We start from the raw sequence: 22,410 nt of genomic DNA on the forward strand, positions 1-22,410 counted from the left end.
GACATGAGATTTTTCATGAACTTGAATTTGACGTAAGATTGGATTTGTTTGAATCGGGGATTGGATTTGATGAATTTTTATTTTTGGGAAATGAGGTACCGTCCGCAAACGGGCTCAAGGAGAAGACGAGACCATTCACAAATGGGCTCGAGAAATGAGGCACCGTTCACAAACGGACTTGACGACACAAGATAGCTTTGATTGATGAATTCAACAATGAAAAATTTAGAGATTTTTATGAATTTGAATTTGACGTAGGATTGGATTTTTTGAATTGGGGATTGGATTTGATGAATTTTTGATTTTTTGAGAAATGAGGCACCGTCCACAAACGGGCTCAAGGAGGACATGAGACCATTCATAAATGAACTCAGAAAATGAGGCACCGTTCACAAATGGGCTCAAGGAGAAGACGAAACCATTCACAAATGGACTCGAGAGATGAGGCACCGTTAGGGATTTTCCATGAACTTGAATTTGACGTAAGATTGGATTTGATGAATTTTTTATTTTTTTGAACTCAATGAAATCGGGGATATTATGGATCGTGCCCGACAAAGATGTTGGAAACTAGGACTTTGACGAATGATGAAACGGCAAACCTTTGGAACGAAGAACCATTACTAGCAAGAATGGATTAGGAACATTTTTATGAAACTTCAACAAGATTTTTCTCAAAGAGACTGCTGGTCTTGTCTTCTGGGGATTTTGATAACTGAAACCTTGAACAAGACATTTGAGATTGGTAATTTAGAACAACGACTCTCTTGGATATTAACATGGAAAAGCGGGATCTGCTTCTTGACAGGTGTTTAGATAAACATTTCTTGACCAGGATAACTAACCGGAAGGGAATTATGAATTTGAATGGTTCATCTTTCTGAGAAATTGGCTCAACCACCATTGCATCTGAGGTTCTTCCAAGCTTAAGGTGCCTTCCTGGGGTATGATCTTTTTACGGAAGCTGGGCTTTCTGATGTTTCTACTTCTGAATTTTTCTGAGCTGATCTTCTTTGAAATGAAGTTGTTTGACTAAATTCTCGAGCTCTTTCAGGTATAATTGCAGGGAGCTGCCTAGGCCTGGCCTCCTTCACCAAGACAGTTACATCATTTGGACATAGGAACGACAATTGACTCTTTCTAAAGAGAAAACTTAGATGAAAGGCACTACTCAAAGGATTGAGCAGCCCTGAAGGAGTGAACTTAGAATAATAAAGATTGACTGACTATACTGACAAACATAGTGATGCTTCTGACTTAGTTAATGTTTTGTTTGGTAAGTCTATCCTTTCAAGGAATAGTTTTTCAATTGGTAAACACCGGACTTCTTCCTCGAAACAGTAATGCCTCAAGAATTTAATTACGACCCCTAAGATTGCTTAGCTTCAATGCCCCCAGTTTTGAGGATATCACTTGAATTTGCTTGAACTTCAGTTGATCTTCAGTCTTGATACCGGCTGTTGCCTTCTTATACTGATTCTCTTACCGTGACCAAGTCACCTCTTCAGGGTTTTTAACTTGGCGGACCGCGCTAGCCTTAACTTTTGCCTGAACCACCTTTCTAGGTTTTCGATCCAGCAGGCTATCCCCTTAGCTTTTGCCTAAGCCGCCCTTTCGGGTTTTCAACTTAGCAGGGGAATGATCTTAAATTTTGCCTAGACCGCCCTTTCAGGTTTTCAGTCTAGCAGATCTTCAAACTCCGTTATTTTTCTTATTCATCATCATTTCATTTTTTTATTGTATCTCAGGACCTAGCTCATTAGTTCTGAACACCAGAAGGACTTTTATAGGTAGGATAGGGCTTTTCAAAGAATGGCTTAAGGCTCAACAAAGATTTCGACCGAACCTGTGAACAGGTCGCCTACATATCCCAAGGTAGGAATCAGGTCGTGTGTAGTTCAGGGCGAATGCCCCTAGTTTGAAGATAAATTGTTTGATTTTTTTTTCCTTTTTTCTTTTCTTTCTGGAACAATTAACTTCTCTTCTTTTGGAACTTGTCCCTCTCTTTTTTTTTTGAAAGGATTGAATTTCTTTTCCTTTTTGAATCGACCGAACTCGGTTCAACCGAGTTGCCTACGTACCCCAGTATAGGGATCAGGTCTCGCGTAGTTCGGGGGAATGCCCCAAGTTTGATGGGTTTTCAAGAAAATTTGATTTAGGCTCGAAGGGTTTGCAAATCGGTATTCTTTTGACATTGGGTTTTGATTTTGGGATTTAATCGGCCAAAGGAGGCCTTTCGATGTTCAGATTGGGAATCGATCTAGGTTACTAGAGTCTGTCTGGTACTGATTATTTATTTCTTTTTTTTCTCTTTTTTTTATTTTTTCACGGAGTTTGACGGCATTTCCAGGTAAGATAATGGATTTTCTTCTTTCAAGATTCTAATGCGTGCTTTCGGCTTTCATAGAGCGAAACTTGTTCTTCGACATCCTCCATCTATGGATTTGTAACTCTTGATATCTGATGATCACTTTTCAATGCTTGCTCTTGAACTTCTTATCTCGAATTTGATGGCTTCATGTTATGAATTTGAGAACCAAGGTCATCGATTGGAAATATGAAAGTTGTTTCTACTCCATGCCCCTTGCATAGCATATGATATTCACTTCATTCATTTTCTTTGAGCTTTCCATCTATGTCTTGCCCCTGGTATCGGTTGTAGCTTTTCTAGACAATCTTCTTATTCTTGAAATAATTTTATCAATTCTTCACACTCTTTAGAGGGTAATGTATTTTCAATCGGCATTCACTGAATCAAAGTTTCAGTGCCAGTGTTTATCATTTCAATTTCATCTTTGAAAGGTTGGGATTGGCGCTCCTCCTCTTGTTCAAGTAATCGTTGTGACTCAAGTGGAGTTTCGTCAATTTTGTTCTCATTTGAGGAGGGAGTCTTATTTTAAGATCAGAAGCACACTTAAGAAATAGACACAAGTGAACTATTGGAACTGAAACTTTATTTAAAGAAAAAGATACTACATCTGACAACCTATCCTGAACATGTTCAGGATTCACAACTCTAAAAGAAAAACAAAAGATAACTTGCCTAGACTAGGCATTAACCTAGAACTGTAAGACCGGACTCAACAATTATACTGACCATGATGACTGACTCAACATAAAATAGTAAGTGACTAAAACTTTAACTGCTGCAACTGTTTGGCGTTGAAGGCTCGGCGAAGGCTGGTTCGTTCTGAACATCATCATGGCTGATACTTTCAATTTTGGACAATGATGACTGATTCGCATAGGGAAATGCCCCTAGCTCAAGGATTCTGAGAGTGAACTCTGAAGGACTTAGCAAAATAATCTTGAAAAAGGTAGCTCCTAGAGGAGGAACAGACCAGGGGTACAAGCAAGATTGGATTATCTGGACCAGGCATGATCAGATCATGAGAACGCATAATCGAAAGATTGTGAGATTCTGCATCTGCCAGTTAGGGGATGACATGAAGATACGATCGAATCGTATGACAGAAGAACGAAAGACGCACGATCAAAAGATTAGATGAGATAGCATAAGATTGCTTTCAACGGATAGATCATGAATGACTAATCCTATGAGATCTTTGGAAATGATGGGATTTATATCCTAACTCAAAGGGAATTTTTTTTTTCACATTTTATCAGTGTTACCTGAAGGCATCAACCTTAATCCTAATCTATCGGAGTGGAGAGAGAATCTCGACTCATGACTTTGTTCGTGTATATAAGGACCGATCGTGACCATTGGAAGATGGACCACGGCCTAATCTAGACACCAATGGGTAGGATATCCTAAACTAGGCTCACACACGTGATGCACATGTGCTCGTATACTACATGCATGTGTGGGTTAATCTAGGGGTAAGGCCAAGAGTTCCCTTAGCGCGAATCCCTGCTCGATATACTGTACCAGTGTCCGGCGTATCAGTACGTGAACAAGAGATCCGTTTACGTACCATAAAGGTACCAGGCTAAGGGTGGAATGCTTCTCTAGCACAGAGGCACCAGGTGATGAAATCCCAGTCAACCATGCTAGATAACACTCCGGGTTCCTAAAATAGGACGTGTGTGCATGTGAAATGCAAGGGTTTAGATGCAAGTGATGTAAGTGTGTGCAATAAGTTCGCGCAATCTATGATGCCTTCAGGTTTTGTTAAATTAAGTTCGAGTAAAATGTGATGAGAAAATAAAACGAGACAAACTAATCTAACAAGTATAGAGTTTTTATGAGCCAGTTAAATTAAATTCAAATGAATTATCTTTTGAAATTTTAATGAAGTTAGGTGGTCCCCAGCAGAGTCGCCAGACTGTGGGACACGATCCCGCGAGAGGGGTGGGGCGCGAGCCGCCATGCACTCTCTCTCTTGGTCTCTCGTACCCACGCGATTGGCGTGTGCATTTTAATATTGATTTGAATTAATCTTTCCTGTGAACTTGGGATCACTAAGGCAATCCGAATTCCACACGAAAGAGACTGACAGAGTCGCCACCTAGATGTGGGATCTAGGACCCGTAATTAACCAGAAATCTAGACTCGCTACCTGGTTACGAGAATGGAAGGTATGGGGAGTTATCCACCACATGCACCATTCTTGCCCGATAATCGGTCTTCGATTCCAAAAGCTAACTCTTTTAAATTTATTTTAAATGGCTCATTCAACTCTATGTTAATGTGCGAACTAAGTGACATGCATCCTATGATCTAATTTCAATGTGAATCCTAAATGTGTATCTTGATTTATTAATTTGTCTGGATTCAATCTAAGTGAAAGTTCTCCTAAAATTCTAATTTCATGGAAAGTCCTAAGTGATTTGATTAAGCATTTACAAGAAAATTAATATACAAAACACCACAATTTGTTTGTGGTGCCGACTCGCGGGTGGTATGCCATCAGACATCCAAGCTGCCTACGTACCCAAGCCTCACTGGGATCAGAGTCGACGTAGTTCGGTGCACCTAAGCTAAGCTACTTATGCCTAACTCAACTAGGACACCGACCTAGACGGGATTGACTGTTTCAACAGTTTTAGGAGAAGTTATTTAATTCAAGTTGAGGATTTTATTATCTTAGGATTTCATCTAAGATGCTATATGATTCTCATCTAAATGCAAATGGTCCCTTAGACTAATGCAGGTTTGCCTACATCCTAGTTTACTAGGCTTGTCCTAGGGAAAGATTGGGTGACTAGTGTAACTAGACCTATGGCACGGTTGCTATACATAGCAAACGTCCGTGATGAGGCTGGACTCCTAACTCTAGGACTCCCTAAAACTTAGGACACAACACGACACGACACCATTGTTCCTAAATTGGGCTCTAAGGGTTCTTACGACGGAAACCATAATCCAATGGTTCCGAGAGACACGAGATGAATCGAGATGATGAATAGTGTGAGGGAATGGGAAAGATAGAGAAAGGAGCGACTGAACTTGGGAGTGCCAAATTGCCTACGTATCCCGTGATGGGGATCAAGCCACACGTAGTTCCACTGGCGAGGTTGCTTGGATTTTGGAAGACAGAATTGGTATTTGTATCTGGAATCGGGTTTGCATTTGAGCATTGGACTTGAGATTCAGAAACATTGATCTAGCAATGGGATTTTGGAATTGGGAATTTGCATCAAAGAATTGAGCATATAGGAATCATCAAGGGTTTGAATTTTCGGAATTCAAAGTGGGCGGGCTTATGAGATTCGGCCAAATGGATTCAGACATGCGACTCGGATTGTGTTGGGATATTACTTGGTTGGATTGGGTTAATGGTTAGGGTCAAGTGAGTCGGGTCTAAGTTAGGAGCAAACCCGAGACTAGCCATGGTCTAACTAGGAGGAAGCAGGGTACAAACCAGGGTGCGGACCAGGGTGCACCAGGGTGCGAACCAGCAGGGAACCAGGGTGCGAACCAGCAGGGGAACCAGGGTGCAACCAGCAGGGAACCTGGGTGCAACCAGCAGCGAACCTGGGTGCGAACCAGCAGGGAACCAGGGTGCGAACCAGCAGGGGAACCAGGGTGCAACCAGGAGGGAACCTGGGTGCAACCAGCAGCGAACCTGGGTGCAACCAGGGTCTAACCAAAGTGCGAACCAGCAGGGAACCAGGGTGCGAACCAATATCGAACCAGGGTGCGAACCAGTAGGGAACCAGGGTGCAACCAGGGTCTAACCAGAGGCTAACCAGGGGGAAAACGGACCCTACATGCTTCCTAACATGGTTTTTCTTTTAAAGTAAAAGATATGCATGAAAACAGACCCTACATAGAATTGAAATAAATGCCTACCTCTTTGGAAACCCACTTTGTGTTTGATTTTTTCTTTGATGTTAATTCCTTGAAGATGATTCCTTGCTTGATAATGACTGCTTTTGATATATATCACCCAACGTATAAAATCACCCGATCCGGCAAGGATGGCCGAACCCTTGAAGAGATGAGGGAGAGGGATGAATTTTCTAAGAGAGGGGTTCTTTTTTCTTCTCCCTTGGATGGTGGGATGAGAGGGTATTTATAGGAGAATGGGATAGGAGGTTAGGTGAGGTTAGGTGGTTTTGGATGGTTAGGATGAGAGGATGAGGTTAGGTAAGGTTAGGTGGGGTTAGGTAAGGTTAGGTGAGGTTAGGTGAGGTTAGGTGAGGTTTGAGGTTTGGATGGTTAGGATGAGAGGAGAGGTTAGGTGAGGTTAGGTGAGGTTTGGATGGTTAGGATGAGAGGAGAGGTTAGGTGGTTTTGGATGGTTAGACCCAGGTCAAGATCTGCCATTGATCTAACGATTTACGGAAATCGGGTCTCGGAATGGAATCAGGGTCCGGGCTATGAAGTGACCCTAGCTTATTTTGTCCCGATTGATGATCCGTAAAGTCAGATCAAGATATTAATGACCTAAAACATATAAATCAATGATAGAGGGGGTTCTCACATGGATTTAACACACTAATTTATTTGTTGATTAAAACCAAAACAAAATGGGGTGTCTACAGAGTGGAAACTCTTTATTACTTTGACAATGGAGAGGCATGCTGGGTGTGATCATACCAGCACAAATGCACTGGATCCCATCAGAACTCCGAAGTTAAGCGTGCTTGGGCGAGAGTAGTACTAGGATGGGTGACCTCCTGGGAAGTCCTCGTGTTGCACCCCTGTCACTTTTTTCGGCTATCTACCACTTTTTTCGAACAATCTTTCGGTTCTGGAACATCGATGCGAACTGAAACGCACGTTTAGTGCGTCGCCTCCTACGTTTCGGTTCGGATCTTTTTATTTTCTTCCGGATGGTGAATTCAAAGACGTCCGGTCTTTATTATGGCGGGGTGATAGTGTCGTTTGATTCGATAAACGGAATTCGTTCTGACATTTCATTTGCGGTCAAATTATAGCGGGGGTTTGTTTAGATTCAGTGACGTACAGGCTATAGCGGATGAGTGTACTAGTGGATGCGAGTCATGAATCCGGTCGGAAGGTGTTTACTGGCCGTGAGCTACCCTTGGTGCACAAATATCGTTCCGACGATAACTTTTGATCCGCCCGTCAGATCGTAGCGATTCTTATATTGATTCGGGGGTACTCGGGAAGATTAATCGCGCGATGACAGCCCTGGCGGTCATCCGGCTTCCCGACATGCTCGGATCGTCCATCCGGTGTCATCTAGCAGGATTTTTTCGCACTTTCATTTAAATGGACTTCGTACGACAATGCGAGTGGAAACTCTTTATTACTTTGACAATGGAAAGGCATGCTGGGTGCGATCATACCAGCACAAATGCACTGGATCCCATCAGAACTCCGAAGTTAAGCGTGCTTGGGCGAGAGTAGTACTAGGATGGGTGACCTCCTGGGAAGTCCTCGTGTTGCACCCCTGTCACTTTTTTCGGCTATCTACCACTTTTTTCGAACAATCTTTCGGTTCTGGAACATCGATGCGAACTGAAACGCACGTTTAGTGCGACGCCTCCTACGTTTCGGTTCGGATCTTTTTATTTTCTTCCGGATGGTGAATTCAAATACGTCCGGTCTTTATTATGGCGGGGTGATAGTGTCGTTTGATTCGATAAACGGAATTCGTTCTGACATTTCATTTGCAGTCAAATTATAGCGGGGGTTTGTTTAGATTCAGTGACGTACAGGCTATAGCGGATGAGTGTACTAGTGGATGCGAGTCATGAATCCGGTCGGAAGGTGTTTACTGGCCGTGAGCTACCCTTGGTGCACAAATATCGTTCCGACGATAACTTTTGATCCGCCCGTCAGATCGTAGCGATTCTTATATTTATTCGGGGGTACTCGGGAAGATTAATCGCGCGATGACAGCCCTGGCGGTCATCCGGCTTCCCGACATGCTCGGATCGTCCATCCGGTGTCATCTGGCAGGATTTTTTCGCACTTTCATTTAAACGGACTTCGTACGACAATGCGAGTGGAAACTCTTTAGTACTTTGACAATGGAGAGGCATGCTGGGTGCGATCATACCAGCACAAATGCACTGGATCCCATCAGAACTCCGAAGTTAAGCGTGCTTGGGCGAGAGTAGTACTAGGATGGGTGACCTCCTGGGAAGTCCTCGTGTTGCACCCCTGTCACTTTTTTCGGCTATCTACCACTTTTTTCGAACAATCTTTCGGTTCTGGAACATCGATGCGAAATGAAACGCACGTTTAGTGCGTCGCCTCCTACGTTTCGGTTCGGATCGTTTTATTTTCTTCCGGATGGTGAATTCAAAGACGTCCGGTCTTTATTATGGCGGGGTGATAGTGTCGTTTGATTCGATAAACGGAATTCGTTCTGACATTTCATTTGCGGTCAAATTATAGCGGGGGTTTGTTTAGATTCAGTGACGTACAGGCTATAGCGGATGAGTGTACTAGTGGATGCGAGTCATGAATCCGGTCGGAAGGTGTTTACTGGCCGTGAGCTACCCTTGGTGCACAAATATCGCTCCGACGATAACTTTTGATCCGCCCGTCAGATCGTAGCGATTCTTATATTGATTCGGGGGTACTCGGGAAGATTAATCGCGCGATGACGGCCTTGGCGGTCATCCGGCTTCCCGACATGCTCGGATCGTCCATCCGGTGTCATCTAGCAGGATTTTTTCGCACTTTCATTTAAACGGACTTCGTACGACAATGCGAGTGGAAACTCTTTAGTACTTTGACAATGGACAGGCATGCTGGGTGCGATCATACCAGCACAAATGCACTGGATCCCATCAGAACTCCGAAGTGAAGCGTGCTTGGGCGAGAGTAGTACTAGGATGGGTGACCTCCTGGGAAGTCCTCGTGTTGCACCCCTGTCACTTTTTTCGTCTATCTACCACTTTTTTCGAACAATCTTTCGGTTCTGGAACATCGATGCGAACAGAAACGCACGTTTAGTGCGACGCCTCCTACGTTTCGGTTCGGATCTTTTTATTTTCTTCCGGATGGTGAATTCAAATACGTCCGGTCTTTATTATGGCGGGGTGATAGTGTCGTTTGATTCGATAAACGGAATTCGTTCTGACATTTCATTTGCAGTCAAATTATAGCGGGGGTTTGTTTAGATTCAGTGACGTACAGGCTATAGCGGATGAGTGTACTAGTGGATGCGAGTCATGAATCCGGTCGGAAGGTGTTTACTAGCCGTGAGCTACCCTTGGTGCACAAATATCGTTCCGACGATAACTTTTGATCCGCCCGTCAGATCGTGGCGATTCTTATATTGATTCGGGGGTACTCGGGAAGATTCATCGCGCGATGACAGCCCTGGCTGTAATTTGCCTTTCCGACATGCTCGGATCGTCCATCCGGTGTCATCTAGCAGGATTTTTTCGCACTTTCATTTAAACGGACTTCGTACGACAATGCGAGTGGAAACTCTTTATTACTTTGACAATGGAGAGGCATGCTGGGTGCGATCATACCAGCACAAATGCACTGGATCCCATCAGAACTCCGAAGTTAAGCGTGCTTGGGCGAGAGTAGTACTAGGATGGGTGACCTCCTGGGAAGTCCTCGTGTTGCACTCCTGTCACTTTTTTCGGCTATCTACCACTTTTTTCGAACAATCTTTCGGTTCTGGAACATCGATGCGAACTGAAACGCACGTTTAGTGCGACGCCTCCTACGTTTCGGTTCTGATCTTTTTATTTTCTTCCGGATGGTGAATTCAAATACGTCCGGTCTTTATTATGGCGGGGTGATAGTGTCGTTTGATTCGATAAACGGAATTCGTTCTGACATTTCATTTGCAGTCAAATTATAGCGGGGGTTTGTTTAGATTCAGTGACGTACAGGCTATAGCGGATGAGTGTACTAGTGGATGCGAGTCATGAATCCGGTCGGAAGGTGTTTACTGGCCGTGAGCTACCCTTGGTGCACAAATATCGTTCCGACGATAACTTTTGATCCGCCCGTCAGATCGTGGCGATTCTTATATTGATTCGAGGGTACTCGGGAAGATTCATCGCGCGATGACAGCCCTAGCGGTCATCCGGCTTCCCGACATGCTCGGATCGTCCATCCGATGTCATCTAGCAGGATTTTTTCGCACTTTTATTTAAACGGACTTCGTACGACACTCCGAGTGGAAACTCTTTATTACTTTGACAATGGAGAGGCATGCTGGGTGCGATCATACCAGCACAAATGCACTGGATCCCATCAGAACTCCGAAGTTAAGCGTGCTTGGGCGAGAGTAGTACTAGGATGGGTGACCTCCTGGGAAGTCCTCGTGTTGCACCCCTGTCACTTTTTTCGGCTATCTACCACTTTTTTCGAACAATCTTTCGGTTCTGGAACATCGATGCGAACTGAAACGCACGTTTAGTGCGTCGCCTCCTACGTTTCGGTTCGGATCTTTTTATTTTCTTCCGGATGGTGAATTCAAAGACGTCCGGTCTTTATTATGGCGGGGTGATAGTGTCGTTTGATTCGATAAACGGAATTCGTTCTGACATTTCATTTGCGGTCAAATTATAGCGGGGGTTTGTTTAGATTCAGTGACGTACAGGCTATAGCGGATGAGTGTACTAGTGGATGCGAGTCATGAATCCGGTCGGAAGGTGTTTACTGGCCGTGAGCTACCCTTGGTGCACAAATATCGTTCCGACGATAACTTTTGATCCGCCCGTCAGATCGTAGCGATTCTTATATTGATTCGGGGGTACTCGGGAAGATTCATCGCGCGATGACAGCCCTGGCGGTCATCCGGCTTCCCGACATGCTCGGATCGTCCATCCGGTGTCATCTAGCAGGATTTTTTCGCACTTTCATTTAAACGGACTTCGTACGACAATGCGAGTGGAAACTCTTTATTACTTTGACAATGGAGAGGCATGCTGGGTGCGATCATACCAGCACAAATGCACTGGCTCCCATCAGAACTCCGAAGTCAAGCGTGCTTGGGCGAGAGTAGTACTAGGATGGGTGACCTCCTGGGAAGTCCTCGTGTTGCACCCCTGTCACTTTTTTCGGCTATCTACCACTTTTTTCGAACAATCTTTCGGTTCTGGAACATCGATGCGAACTGAAACGCACGTTTAGTGCGTCGCCTCCTACGTTTCGGTTCGGATCTTTTTATTTTCTTCCGGATGGTGAATTCAAACACGTCCGGTCTTTATTATGGCGGGGTGATAGTGTCGTTTGATTCGATAAACGGAATTCGTTCTGACATTTCATTTGCGGTCAAATTATAGCGGGGGTTTGTTTAGATTCAGTGACGTACAGGCTATAGCGGATGAGTGTACTAGTGGATGCGAGTCATGAATCCGGTCGGAAGGTGTTTACTGGCCGTGAGCTACCCTTGGTGCACAAATATCGTTCCGACGATAACTTTTGATCCGCCCGTCAGATCGTGGCGATTCTTATATTGATTCGGGGGTACTCGGGAAGATTCATCGCGCGATGACAGCCCTGGCGGTAATTCGCCTTTCCGACATGCTCGGATCGTCCATCCGGTGTCATCTAGCAGGATTTTTTCGCACTTTCATTTAAACGGACTTCGTACGACAATGCGAGTGGAAACTCTTTATTACTTTGACAATGGAGAGGCATGCTGGGTGCGATCATACCAGCACAAATGCACTGGATCCCATCAGAACTCCGAAGTTAAGCGTGCTTGGGCGAGAGTAGTACTAGGATGGGTGACCTCCTGGGAAGTCCTCGTGTTGCAACTGAAACGCACGTTTAGTGCGACGCCTCCTACGTTTCGGTTCCGATCTTTTTATTTTCTTCCGGATGGTGAATTAAAATACGTCCGGTCTTTATTATGGCGGGGTGATAGTGTCGTTTGATTCGATAAACGGAATTCGTTCTGACATTTCATTTGCGGTCAAATTATAGCGGGGGTTTGTTGAGATTCAGTGACGTACTGGCAATAGCGGATGAGTGTACTAGTGGATGCGAGTCATGAATCCGGTCGGAAGGTGTTTACTGGCCGTGAGCTACCCTTGGTGCACAAATATCGTTCCGACGATAACTTTTGATCCGCCCGTCAGATCGTGGCGATTCTTATATTGATTCGGGGGTACTCGGGAAGATTCTTCGCGCGATGACAGCCCGGGCGGTCATCCGGCTTCCCGTCATGCTCGGATCGTCCATCCGGTGTCATCTAGCAGGATTTTTTCGCACTTTCATTTAAACGGACTTCGTACGACAGTGCGAGTGCAAACTCTTTATTACTTTGACAATGGAGAGGCATGCTGGGTGCGATCATACCAGCACAAATGCACTGGATCCCATCAGAACTCCGAAGTTAAGCGTGCTTGGGCGAGAGTAGTACTAGGATGGGTGACCTCCTGGGAAGTCCTCGTGTTGCACCCCTGTCACTTTTTTCGGCTATCTACCACTTTTTTCGAACAATCTTTCGGTTCTGGAACATCGATGCGAACTGAAACGCACGTTTAGTGCGTCGCCTCCTACGTTTCGGTTCGGATCTTTTTATTTTCTTCCGGATGGTGAATTCAAAGACGTCCGGTCTTTATTATGGCGGGGTGATAGTGTCGTTTGATTCGATAAACGGAATTCGTTCTGACATTTCATTTGCGGTCAAATTATAGCGGGGGTTTGTTTAGATTCAGTGACGTACAGGCTATAGCGGATGAGTGTACTAGTGGATGCGAGTCATGAATCCGGTCGGAAGGTGTTTACTGGCCGTGAGCTACCCTTGGTGCACAAATATCGTTCCGACGATAACTTTTGATCCGCCCGTCAGATCGTAGCGATTCTTATATTGATTCGGGGGTACTCGGGAAGATTAATCGCGCGATGACAGCCCTGGCGGTCATCCGGCTTCCCGACATGCTCGGATCGTCCATCCGGTGTCATCTAGCAGGATTTTTTCGCACTTTCATTTAAACGGACTTCGTACGACAATGCGAGTGGAAACTCTTTATTACTTTGACAATGGAAAGGCATGCTGGGTGCGATCATACCAGCACAAATGCACTGGATCCCATCAGAACTCCGAAGTTAAGCGTGCTTGGGCGAGAGTAGTACTAGGATGGGTGACCTCCTGGGAAGTCCTCGTGTTGCACCCCTGTCACTTTTTTCGGCTATCTACCACTTTTTTCGAACAATCTTTCGGTTCTGGAACATCGATGCGAACTGAAACGCACGTTTAGTGCGACGCCTCCTACGTTTCGGTTCGGATCTTTTTATTTTCTTCCGGATGGTGAATTCAAATACGTCCGGTCTTTGTTATGGCCGGGTGATAGTGTCGTTTGATTCGATAAACGGAATTCGTTCTGACATTTCATTTGCAGTCAAATTATAGCGGGGGTTTGTTTAGATTCAGTGACGTACAGGCTATAGCGGATGAGTGTACTAGTGGATGCGAGTCATGAATCCGGTCGGAAGGTGTTTACTGGCCGTGAGCTACCCTTGGTGCACAAATATCGTTCCGACGATAACATTTGATCCGCCCGTCAGATCGTAGCGATTCTTATATTTATTCGGGGGTACTCGGGAAGATTAATCGCGCGATGACAGCCCTGGCGGTCATCCGGCTTCCCGACATGCTCGGATCGTCCATCCGGTGTCATCTGGCAGGATTTTTTCGCACTTTCATTTAAACGGACTTCGTACGACAATGCGAGTGGAAACTCTTTAGTACTTTGACAATGGAGAGGCATGCTGGGTGCGATCATACCAGCACAAATGCACTGGATCCCATCAGAACTCCGAAGTTAAGCGTGCTTGGGCGAGAGTAGTACTAGGATGGGTGACCTCCTGGGAAGTCCTCGTGTTGCACCCCTGTCACTTTTTTCGGCTATCTACCACTTTTTTCGAACAATCTTTCGGTTCTGGAACATCGATGCGAAATGAAACGCACGTTTAGTGCGTCGCCTCCTACGTTTCGGTTCGGATCGTTTTATTTTCTTCCGGATGGTGAATTCAAAGACGTCCGGTCTTTATTATGGCGGGGTGATAGTGTCGTTTGATTCGATAAACGGAATTCGTTCTGACATTTCATTTGCGGTCAAATTATAGCGGGGGTTTGTTTAGATTCAGTGACGTACAGGCTATAGCGGATGAGTGTACTAGTGGATGCGAGTCATGAATCCGGTCGGAAGGTGTTTACTGGCCGTGAGCTACCCTTGGTGCACAAATATCGCTCCGACGATAACTTTTGATCCGCCCGTCAGATCGTAGCGATTCTTATAATGATTCGGGGGTACTCGGGAAGATTAATCGCGCGATGACAGCCTTGGCGGTCATCCGGCTTCCCGACATGCTCGGATCGTCCATCCGGTGTCATCTAGCAGGATTTTTTCGCACTTTCATTTAAACGGACTTCGTACGACAATGCGAGTGGAAACTCTTTAGTACTTTGACAATGGACAGGCATGCTGGGTGCGATCATACCAGCACAAATGCACTGGATCCCATCAGAACTCCGAAGTTAAGCGTGCTTGGGCGAGAGTAGTACTAGGATGGGTGACCTCCTGGGAAGTCCTCGTGTTGCACCCCTGTCACTTTTTTCGGCTATCTACCACTTTTTTCGAACAATCTTTCGGTTCTGGAACATCGATGCGAACTGAAACGCACGTTTAGTGCGACGCCTCCTACGTTTCTGTTCGGATCTTTTTATTTTCTTCCGGATGGTGAATTCAAATACGTCCGGTCTTTATTATGGCGGGGTGATAGTGTCGTTTGATTCGATAAACGGAATTCGTTCTGACATTTCATTTGCAGTCAAATTATAGCGGGGGTTTGTTTAGATTCAGTGACGTACAGGCTATAGCGGATGAGTGTACTAGTGGATGCGAGTCATGAATCCGGTCGGAAGGTGTTTACTGGCCGTGAGCTACCCTTGGTGCACAAATATCGTTCCGACGATAACTTTTGATCCGCCCGTCAGATCGTGGCGATTCTTATATTGATTCGGGGGTACTCGGGAAGATTCATCGCGCGATGACAGCCCTAGCTGTAATTCGCCTTTCCGACATGCTCGGATCGTCCATCCGGTGTCATCTAGCAGGATTTTTTCGCACTTTCATTTAAACGGACTTCGTACGACAATGCGAGTGGAAACTCTTTATTACTTTGACAATGGAGAGGCATGCTGGGTGCGATCATACCAGCACAAATGCACTGGATCCCATCAGAACTCCGAAGTTAAGCGTGCTTGGGCGAGAGTAGTACTAGGATGGGTGACCTCCTGGGAAGTCCTCGTGTTGCACCCCTGTCACTTTTTTCGGCTATCTACCACTTTTTTCGAACAATCTTTCGGTTCTGGAACATCGATGCGAACTGAAACGCACGTTTAGTGCGACGCCTCCTACGTTTCGGTTCCGATCTTTTTATTTTCTTCCGGATGGTGAATTCAAATACGTCCGGTCTTTATTATGGCGGGGTGATAGTGTCGTTTGATTCGATAAACGGAATTCGTTCTGACATTTCATTTGCAGTCAAATTATAGCGGGGGTTTGTTTAGATTCAGTGACGTACAGGCTATAGCGGATGAGTGTACTAGTGGATGCGAGTCATGAATCCGGTCGGAAGGTGTTTACTGGCCGTGAGCTACCCTTGGTGCACAAATATCGTTCCGACGATAACTTTTGATCCGCCCGTCAGATCGTGGCGATTCTTATATTGATTCGAGGGTACTCGGGAAGATTCATCGCGCGATGACAGCCCTAGCGGTCATCCGGCTTCCCGACATGCTCGGATCGTCCATCCGATGTCATCTAGCAGGATTTTTTCGCACTTTTATTTAAACGGACTTCGTACGACAATCCGAGTGGAAACTCTTTAGTACTTTGACAATGGACAGGCATGCTGGGTGCGATCATACCAGCACAAATGCACTGGATTCCATCAGAACTCCGAAGTTAAGCGTGCTTGGGCGAGAGTAGTACTAGGATGGGTGACCTCCTGGGAAGTCCTCGTGTTGCACCCCTGTCACTTTTTTCGGCTATCTACCACTTTTTTCGAACAATCTTTCGGTTCTGGAACATCGATGCGAACTGAAACGCACGTTTAGTGCGACGCCTCCTACGTTTCGGTTCGGATCTTTTTATTTTCTTCCGGATGGTGAATTCAAATACGTCCGGTCTTTATTATGGCGGGGTGATAGTGTCGTTTGATTCGATAAACGGAATTCGTTCTGACATTTCATTTGCAGTCAAATTATAGCGGGGGTTTGTTTAGATTCAGTGACGTACAGGCTATAGCGGATGAGTGTACTAGTGGATGCGAGTCATGAATCCGGTCGGAAGGTGTTTACTGGCCGTGAGCTACCCTTGGTGCACAAATATCGTTCCGACGATAACTTTTGATCCGCCCGTCAGATCGTGGCGATTCTTATATTGATTCGGGGGTACTCGGGAAGATTCATCGCGCGATGACAGCCCTAGCTGTAATTCGCCTTTCCGACATGCTCGGATCGTCCATCCGGTGTCATCTAGCAGGATTTTTTCGCACTTTCATTTAAACGGACTTCGTACGACAACGCGAGTGGAAACTCTTTATTACTTTGACAATGGAGAGGCATGCTGGGTGCGATCATACCAGCACAAATGCACTGGATCCCATCAGAACTCCGAAGTTAAGCGTGCTTGGGCGAGAGTAGTACTAGGATGGGTGACCTCCTGGGAAGTCCTCGTGTTGCACCCCTGTCACTTTTTTCGGCTATCTACCACTTTTTTCGAACAATCTTTCGGTTCTGGAACATCGATGCGAACTGAAACGCACGTTTAGTGCGACGCCTCCTACGTTTCGGTTCCGATCTTTTTATTTTCTTCCGGATGGTGAATTCAAATACGTCCGGTCTTTATTATGGCGGGGTGATAGTGTCGTTTGATTCGATAAACGGAATTCGTTCTGACATTTCATTTGCAGTCAAATTATAGCGGGGGTTTGTTTAGATTCAGTGACGTACAGGCTATAGCGGATGAGTGTACTAGTGGATGCGAGTCATGAATCCGGTCGGAAGGTGTTTACTGGCCGTGAGCTACCCTTGGTGCACAAATATCGTTCCGACGATAACTTTTGATCCGCCCGTCAGATCGTGGCGATTCTTATATTGATTCGAGGGTACTCGGGAAGATTCATCGCGCGATGACAGCCCTAGCGGTCATCCGGCTTCCCGACATGCTCGGATCGTCCATCCGATGTCATCTAGCAGGATTTTTTCGCACTTTTATTTAAACGGACTTCGTACGACAATCCGAGTGGAAACTCTTTATTACTTTGACAATGGAGAGGCATGCTGGGTGCGATCATACCAGCACAAATGCACTGGATCCCATCAGAACTCCGAAGTTAAGCGTGCTTGGGCGAGAGTAGTACTAGGATGGGTGACCTCCTGGGAAGTCCTCGTGTTGCACCCCTGTCACTTTTTTCGGCTATCTACCACTTTTTTCGAACAATCTTTCGGTTCTGGAACATCGATGCGAACTGAAACGCACGTTTAGTGCGTCGCCTCCTACGTTTCGGTTCGGATCTTTTTATTTTCTTCCGGATGGTGAATTCAAAGACGTCCGGTCTTTATTATGGCGGGGTGATAGTGTCGTTTGATTCGATAAACGGAATTCGTTCTGACATTTCATTTGCGGTCAAATTATAGCGGGGGTTTGTTTAGATTCAGTGACGTACAGGCTATAGCGGATGAGTGTACTAGTGGATGCGAGTCATGAATCCGGTCGGAAGGTGTTTACTGGCCGTGAGCTACCCTTGGTGCACAAATATCGTTCCGACGATAACTTTTGATCCGCCCGTCAGATCGTAGCGATTCTTATATTGATTCGGGGGTACTCGGGAAGATTCATCGCGCGATGACAGCCCTGGCGGTCATCCGGCTTCCCGACATGCTCGGATCGTCCATCCGGTGTCATCTAGCAGGATTTTTTCGCACTTTCATTTAAACGGACTTCGTACGACAATGCGAGTGGAAACTCTTTATTACTTTGACAATGGAGAGGCATGCTGGGTGCGATCATACCAGCACAAATGCACTGGCTCCCATCAGAACTCCGAAGTTAAGCGTGCTTGGGCGAGAGTAGTACTAGGATGGGTGACCTCCTGGGAAGTCCTCGTGTTGCACCCCTGTCACTTTTTTCGGCTATCTACCACTTTTTTCGAACAATCTTTCGGTTCTGGAACATCGATGCGAACTGAAACGCACGTTTAGTGCGTCGCCTCCTACGTTTCGGTTCGGATCTTTTTATTTTCTTCCGGATGGTGAATTCAAACACGTCCGGTCTTTATTATGGCGGGGTGATAGTGTCGTTTGATTCGATAAACGGAATTCGTTCTGACATTTCATTTGCGGTCAAATTATAGCGGGGGTTGTTTAGATTCAGTGACGTACAGGCTATAGCGGATGAGTGTACTAGTGGATGCGAGTCATGAATCCGGTCGGAAGGTGTTTACTGGCCGTGAGCTACCCTTGGTGCACAAATATCGTTCCGACGATAACTTTTGATCCGCCCGTCAGATCGTGGCGATTCTTATATTGATTCGGGGGTACTCGGGAAGATCCATCGCGCGATGACAGCCCTGGCGGTCATCCGGCTTCCCGACATGCTCGGATCGTCCATCCGGTGTCATCTAGCAGGATTTTTTCGCACTTTCATTTAAACGGACTTCGTACGACAGTGCGAGTGGAAACTCTTTATTACTTTGACAATGGAGAGGCATGCTGGGTGCGATCATACCAGCACAAATGCACTGGATCCCATCAGAACTCCGAAGTTAAGCGTGCTTGGGCGAGAGTAGTACTAGGATGGGTGACCTCCTGGGAAGTCCTCGTGTTGCACCCCTGTCACTTTTTTCGGCTATCTACCACTTTTTTTCGAACAATCTTTCGGTTCTGGAACATCGATGCGAACTGAAACGCACGTTTAGTGCGTCGCCTCCTACGTTTCGGTTCGGATCTTTTTATTTTCTTCCGGATGGTGAATTCAAATACGTCCGGTCTTTATTATGGCGGGGTGATAGTGTCGTTTGATTCGATAAACGGAATTCGTTCTGACATTTCATTTGCGGTCAAATTATAGCGGGGGTCTGTTCAGATTCAGTGACGTACAGGCTATAGCGGATGAGTGTACTAGTGGATGCGAGTCATGAATCCGGTCGGAAGGTGTTTACTGGCCGTGAGCTACCCTTGGTGCACAAATATCGTTCCGACGATAACTTTTGATCCGCCCGTCAGATCGTGGCGATTCTTATATTGATTCGGGGGTACTCGGGAAGATTCATCGCGCGATGACAGCCCTGGCGGTAATTCGCCTTTCCGACATGCTCGGATCGTCCATCCGGTGTCATCTAGCAGGATTTTTTCGCACTTTCATTTAAACGGACTTCGTACGACAATGCGAGTGGAAACTCTTTATTACTTTGACAATGGAGAGGCATGCTGGGTGCGATCATACCAGCACAAATGCACTGGATCCCATCAGAACTCCGAAGTTAAGCGTGCTTGGGCGAGAGTAGTACTAGGATGGGTGACCTCCTGGGAAGTCCTCGTGTTGCACCCCTGTCACTTTTTTCGGCTATCTACCACTTTTTTCGAACAATCTTTCGGTTCTGGAACATCGATGCGAACTGAAACGCACGTTTAGTGCGACGCCTCCTACGTTTCGGTTCCGATCTTTTTATTTTCTTCCGGATGGTGAATTAAAATACGTCCGGTCTTTATTATGGCGGGGTGATAGTGTCGTTTGATTCGATAAACGGAATTCGTTCTGACATTTCATTTGCGGTCAAATTATAGCGGGGGTTTGTTTAGATTCAGTGACGTACAGGCAATAGCGGATGAGTGTACTAGTGGATGCGAGTCATGAATCCGGTCGGAAGGTGTTTACTGGCCGTGAGCTACCCTTGGTGCACAAATATCGTTCCGACGATAACTTTTGATCCGCCCGTCAGATCGTGGCGATTCTTATATTGATTCGGGGGTACTCGGGAAGATTCTTCGCGCGATGACAGCCCTGGCGGTCATCCGTCTTCCCGTCATGCTCGGATCGTCCATCCGGTGTCATCTAGCAGGATTTTTTCGCACTTTCATTTAAACGGACTTCGTACGACAGTGCGAGTGCAAACTCTTTATTACTTTGACAATGGAGAGGCATGCTGGGTGCGATCATACCAGCACAAATGCACTGGATCCCATCAGAACTCCGAAGTTAAGCGTGCTTGGGCGAGAGTAGTACTAGGATGGGTGACCTCCTGGGAAGTCCTCGTGTTGCACCCCTGTCACTTTTTTCGGCTATCTACCACTTTTTTCGAACAATCTTTCGGTTCTGGAACATCGATGCGAACTGAAACGCACGTTTAGTGCGTCGCCTCCTACGTTTCGGTTCGGATCTTTTTATTTTCTTCCGGATGGTGAATTCAAAGACGTCCGGTCTTTATTATGGCGGGGTGATAGTGTCGTTTGATTCGATAAACGGAATTCGTTCTGACATTTCATTTGCGGTCAAATTATAGCGGGGGTTTGTTTAGATTCAGTGACGTACAGGCTATAGCGGATGAGTGTACTAGTGGATGCGAGTCATGAATCCGGTCGGAAGGTGTTTACTGGCCGTGAGCTACCCTTGGTGCACAAATATCGTTCCGACGATAACTTTTGATCCGCCCGTCAGATCGTAGCGATTCTTATATTGATTCGGGGGTACTCGGGAAGATTAATCGCGCGATGACAGCCCTGGCGGTCATCCGGCTTCCCGACATGCTCCGATCGTCCATCCGGTGTCATCTAGCAGGATTTTTTCGCACTTTCATTTAAACGGACTTCGTACGACAATGCGAGTGGAAACTCTTTATTACTTTGACAATGGAAAGGCATGCTGGGTGCGATCATACCAGCACAAATGCACTGGATCCCATCAGAACTCCGAAGTTAAGCGTGCTTGGGCGAGAGTAGTACTAGGATGGGTGACCTCCTGGGAAGTCCTCGTGTTGCACCCCTGTCACTTTTTTCGGCTATCTACCACTTTTTTCGAACAATCTTTCGGTTCTGGAACATCGATGCGAACTGAAACGCACGTTTAGTGCGACGCCTCCTACGTTTCGGTTCGGATCTTTTTATTTTCTTCCGGATGGTGAATTCAAATACGTCCGGTCTTTATTATGGCGGGGTGATAGTGTCGTTTGATTCGATAAACGGAATTCGTTCTGACATTTCATTTGCAGTCAAATTATAGCGGGGGTTTGTTTAGATTCAGTGACGTACAGGCTATAGCGGATGAGTGTACTAGTGGATGCGAGTCATGAATCCGGTCGGAAGGTGTTTACTGGCCGTGAGCTACCCTTGGTGCACAAATATCGTTCCGACGATAACTTTTGATCCGCCCGTCAGATCGTGGCGATTCTTATATTGATTCGGGGGTACTCGGGAAGATTCATCGCGCGATGACAGCCCTAGCTGTAATTCGCCTTTCCGACATGCTCGGATCGTCCATCCGGTGTCATCTAGCAGGATTTTTTCGCACTTTCATTTAAACGGACTTCGTACGACAACGCGAGTGGAAACTCTTTATTACTTTGACAATGGAGAGGCATGCTGGGTGCGATCATACCAGCACAAATGCACTGGATCCCATCAGAACTCCGAAGTTAAGCGTGCTTGGGCGAGAGTAGTACTAGGATGGGTGACCTCCTGGGAAGTCCTCGTGTTGCACCCCTGTCACTTTTTTCGGCTATCTACCACTTTTTTCGAACAATCTTTCGGTTCTGGAACATCGATGCGAACTGAAACGCACGTTTAGTGCGACGCCTCCTACGTTTCGGTTCCGATCTTTTTATTTTCTTCCGGATGGTGAATTCAAATACGTCCGGTCTTTATTATGGCGGGGTGATAGTGTCGTTTGATTCGATAAACGGAATTCGTTCTGACATTTCATTTGCAGTCAAATTATAGCGGGGGTTTGTTTAGATTCAGTGACGTACAGGCTATAGCGGATGAGTGTACTAGTGGATGCGAGTCATGAATCCGGTCGGAAGGTGTTTACTGG

General features: G+C 46.0%; 1 long non-coding RNA gene and 22 other non-coding genes across 23 annotated transcripts; 22 read left to right on the top strand and 1 right to left on the bottom strand.

The window, feature by feature from the left end:
• Positions 1-2,937: 2,937 nt before the first annotated feature.
• Positions 2,938-6,819, bottom strand: LOC143854177 (uncharacterized). Its single transcript, XR_013237447.1, has 2 exons — positions 6,260-6,819; positions 2,938-3,427 (listed from the first exon to the last, which is right to left on the bottom strand). It is a non-coding gene; the product is annotated as an uncharacterized LOC143854177 (long non-coding RNA).
• Positions 6,820-6,995: 176 nt separating this feature from the next.
• LOC143873123 (5S ribosomal RNA) lies at positions 6,996-7,114 on the top strand. Its single transcript, XR_013247844.1, has one exon. It is a non-coding gene; the product is annotated as a 5S ribosomal RNA (ribosomal RNA).
• Positions 7,115-7,711: 597 nt separating this feature from the next.
• LOC143871830 (5S ribosomal RNA) lies at positions 7,712-7,830 on the top strand. Its single transcript, XR_013246585.1, has one exon. It is a non-coding gene; the product is annotated as a 5S ribosomal RNA (ribosomal RNA).
• A 597-nt stretch (positions 7,831-8,427) lies between these two features.
• Positions 8,428-8,546, top strand: LOC143871831 (5S ribosomal RNA). Its single transcript, XR_013246586.1, has one exon. It is a non-coding gene; the product is annotated as a 5S ribosomal RNA (ribosomal RNA).
• Positions 8,547-9,143: 597 nt separating this feature from the next.
• LOC143873240 (5S ribosomal RNA) lies at positions 9,144-9,262 on the top strand. Its single transcript, XR_013247960.1, has one exon. It is a non-coding gene; the product is annotated as a 5S ribosomal RNA (ribosomal RNA).
• Positions 9,263-9,859: 597 nt separating this feature from the next.
• LOC143872957 (5S ribosomal RNA) lies at positions 9,860-9,978 on the top strand. The gene has a single exon (XR_013247680.1). It is a non-coding gene; the product is annotated as a 5S ribosomal RNA (ribosomal RNA).
• A 597-nt stretch (positions 9,979-10,575) lies between these two features.
• Positions 10,576-10,694, top strand: LOC143871832 (5S ribosomal RNA). The gene has a single exon (XR_013246588.1). It is a non-coding gene; the product is annotated as a 5S ribosomal RNA (ribosomal RNA).
• Positions 10,695-11,291: 597 nt separating this feature from the next.
• LOC143874651 (5S ribosomal RNA) lies at positions 11,292-11,410 on the top strand. Its single transcript, XR_013249323.1, has one exon. It is a non-coding gene; the product is annotated as a 5S ribosomal RNA (ribosomal RNA).
• A 597-nt stretch (positions 11,411-12,007) lies between these two features.
• Positions 12,008-12,126, top strand: LOC143874551 (5S ribosomal RNA). Its single transcript, XR_013249227.1, has one exon. It is a non-coding gene; the product is annotated as a 5S ribosomal RNA (ribosomal RNA).
• Positions 12,127-12,653: 527 nt separating this feature from the next.
• Positions 12,654-12,772, top strand: LOC143871833 (5S ribosomal RNA). Its single transcript, XR_013246589.1, has one exon. It is a non-coding gene; the product is annotated as a 5S ribosomal RNA (ribosomal RNA).
• A 597-nt stretch (positions 12,773-13,369) lies between these two features.
• On the top strand, positions 13,370-13,488 carry LOC143871834 (5S ribosomal RNA). Its single transcript, XR_013246590.1, has one exon. It is a non-coding gene; the product is annotated as a 5S ribosomal RNA (ribosomal RNA).
• A 597-nt stretch (positions 13,489-14,085) lies between these two features.
• Positions 14,086-14,204, top strand: LOC143871835 (5S ribosomal RNA). Its single transcript, XR_013246591.1, has one exon. It is a non-coding gene; the product is annotated as a 5S ribosomal RNA (ribosomal RNA).
• Positions 14,205-14,801: 597 nt separating this feature from the next.
• On the top strand, positions 14,802-14,920 carry LOC143871836 (5S ribosomal RNA). The gene has a single exon (XR_013246592.1). It is a non-coding gene; the product is annotated as a 5S ribosomal RNA (ribosomal RNA).
• A 597-nt stretch (positions 14,921-15,517) lies between these two features.
• On the top strand, positions 15,518-15,636 carry LOC143871837 (5S ribosomal RNA). The gene has a single exon (XR_013246593.1). It is a non-coding gene; the product is annotated as a 5S ribosomal RNA (ribosomal RNA).
• A 597-nt stretch (positions 15,637-16,233) lies between these two features.
• Positions 16,234-16,352, top strand: LOC143873440 (5S ribosomal RNA). The gene has a single exon (XR_013248150.1). It is a non-coding gene; the product is annotated as a 5S ribosomal RNA (ribosomal RNA).
• Positions 16,353-16,949: 597 nt separating this feature from the next.
• LOC143871838 (5S ribosomal RNA) lies at positions 16,950-17,068 on the top strand. Its single transcript, XR_013246594.1, has one exon. It is a non-coding gene; the product is annotated as a 5S ribosomal RNA (ribosomal RNA).
• Positions 17,069-17,665: 597 nt separating this feature from the next.
• LOC143871840 (5S ribosomal RNA) lies at positions 17,666-17,784 on the top strand. The gene has a single exon (XR_013246596.1). It is a non-coding gene; the product is annotated as a 5S ribosomal RNA (ribosomal RNA).
• A 597-nt stretch (positions 17,785-18,381) lies between these two features.
• On the top strand, positions 18,382-18,500 carry LOC143874264 (5S ribosomal RNA). The gene has a single exon (XR_013248950.1). It is a non-coding gene; the product is annotated as a 5S ribosomal RNA (ribosomal RNA).
• Positions 18,501-19,096: 596 nt separating this feature from the next.
• LOC143871841 (5S ribosomal RNA) lies at positions 19,097-19,215 on the top strand. The gene has a single exon (XR_013246597.1). It is a non-coding gene; the product is annotated as a 5S ribosomal RNA (ribosomal RNA).
• A 598-nt stretch (positions 19,216-19,813) lies between these two features.
• LOC143871842 (5S ribosomal RNA) lies at positions 19,814-19,932 on the top strand. Its single transcript, XR_013246599.1, has one exon. It is a non-coding gene; the product is annotated as a 5S ribosomal RNA (ribosomal RNA).
• A 597-nt stretch (positions 19,933-20,529) lies between these two features.
• Positions 20,530-20,648, top strand: LOC143871843 (5S ribosomal RNA). The gene has a single exon (XR_013246600.1). It is a non-coding gene; the product is annotated as a 5S ribosomal RNA (ribosomal RNA).
• A 597-nt stretch (positions 20,649-21,245) lies between these two features.
• LOC143871844 (5S ribosomal RNA) lies at positions 21,246-21,364 on the top strand. The gene has a single exon (XR_013246601.1). It is a non-coding gene; the product is annotated as a 5S ribosomal RNA (ribosomal RNA).
• A 597-nt stretch (positions 21,365-21,961) lies between these two features.
• Positions 21,962-22,080, top strand: LOC143871845 (5S ribosomal RNA). Its single transcript, XR_013246602.1, has one exon. It is a non-coding gene; the product is annotated as a 5S ribosomal RNA (ribosomal RNA).
• The last annotated feature ends 330 nt before the right edge of the window (positions 22,081-22,410 follow it).

The sequence above is a fragment of the Tasmannia lanceolata genome, unplaced genomic scaffold, assembly GCF_043159265.1.
Source record: "Tasmannia lanceolata isolate RefF3 unplaced genomic scaffold, GAP_Taslan_0.1 ptg000003l, whole genome shotgun sequence".
Classification (NCBI taxonomy): Eukaryota; Viridiplantae; Streptophyta; class Magnoliopsida; order Canellales; family Winteraceae; genus Tasmannia; species Tasmannia lanceolata.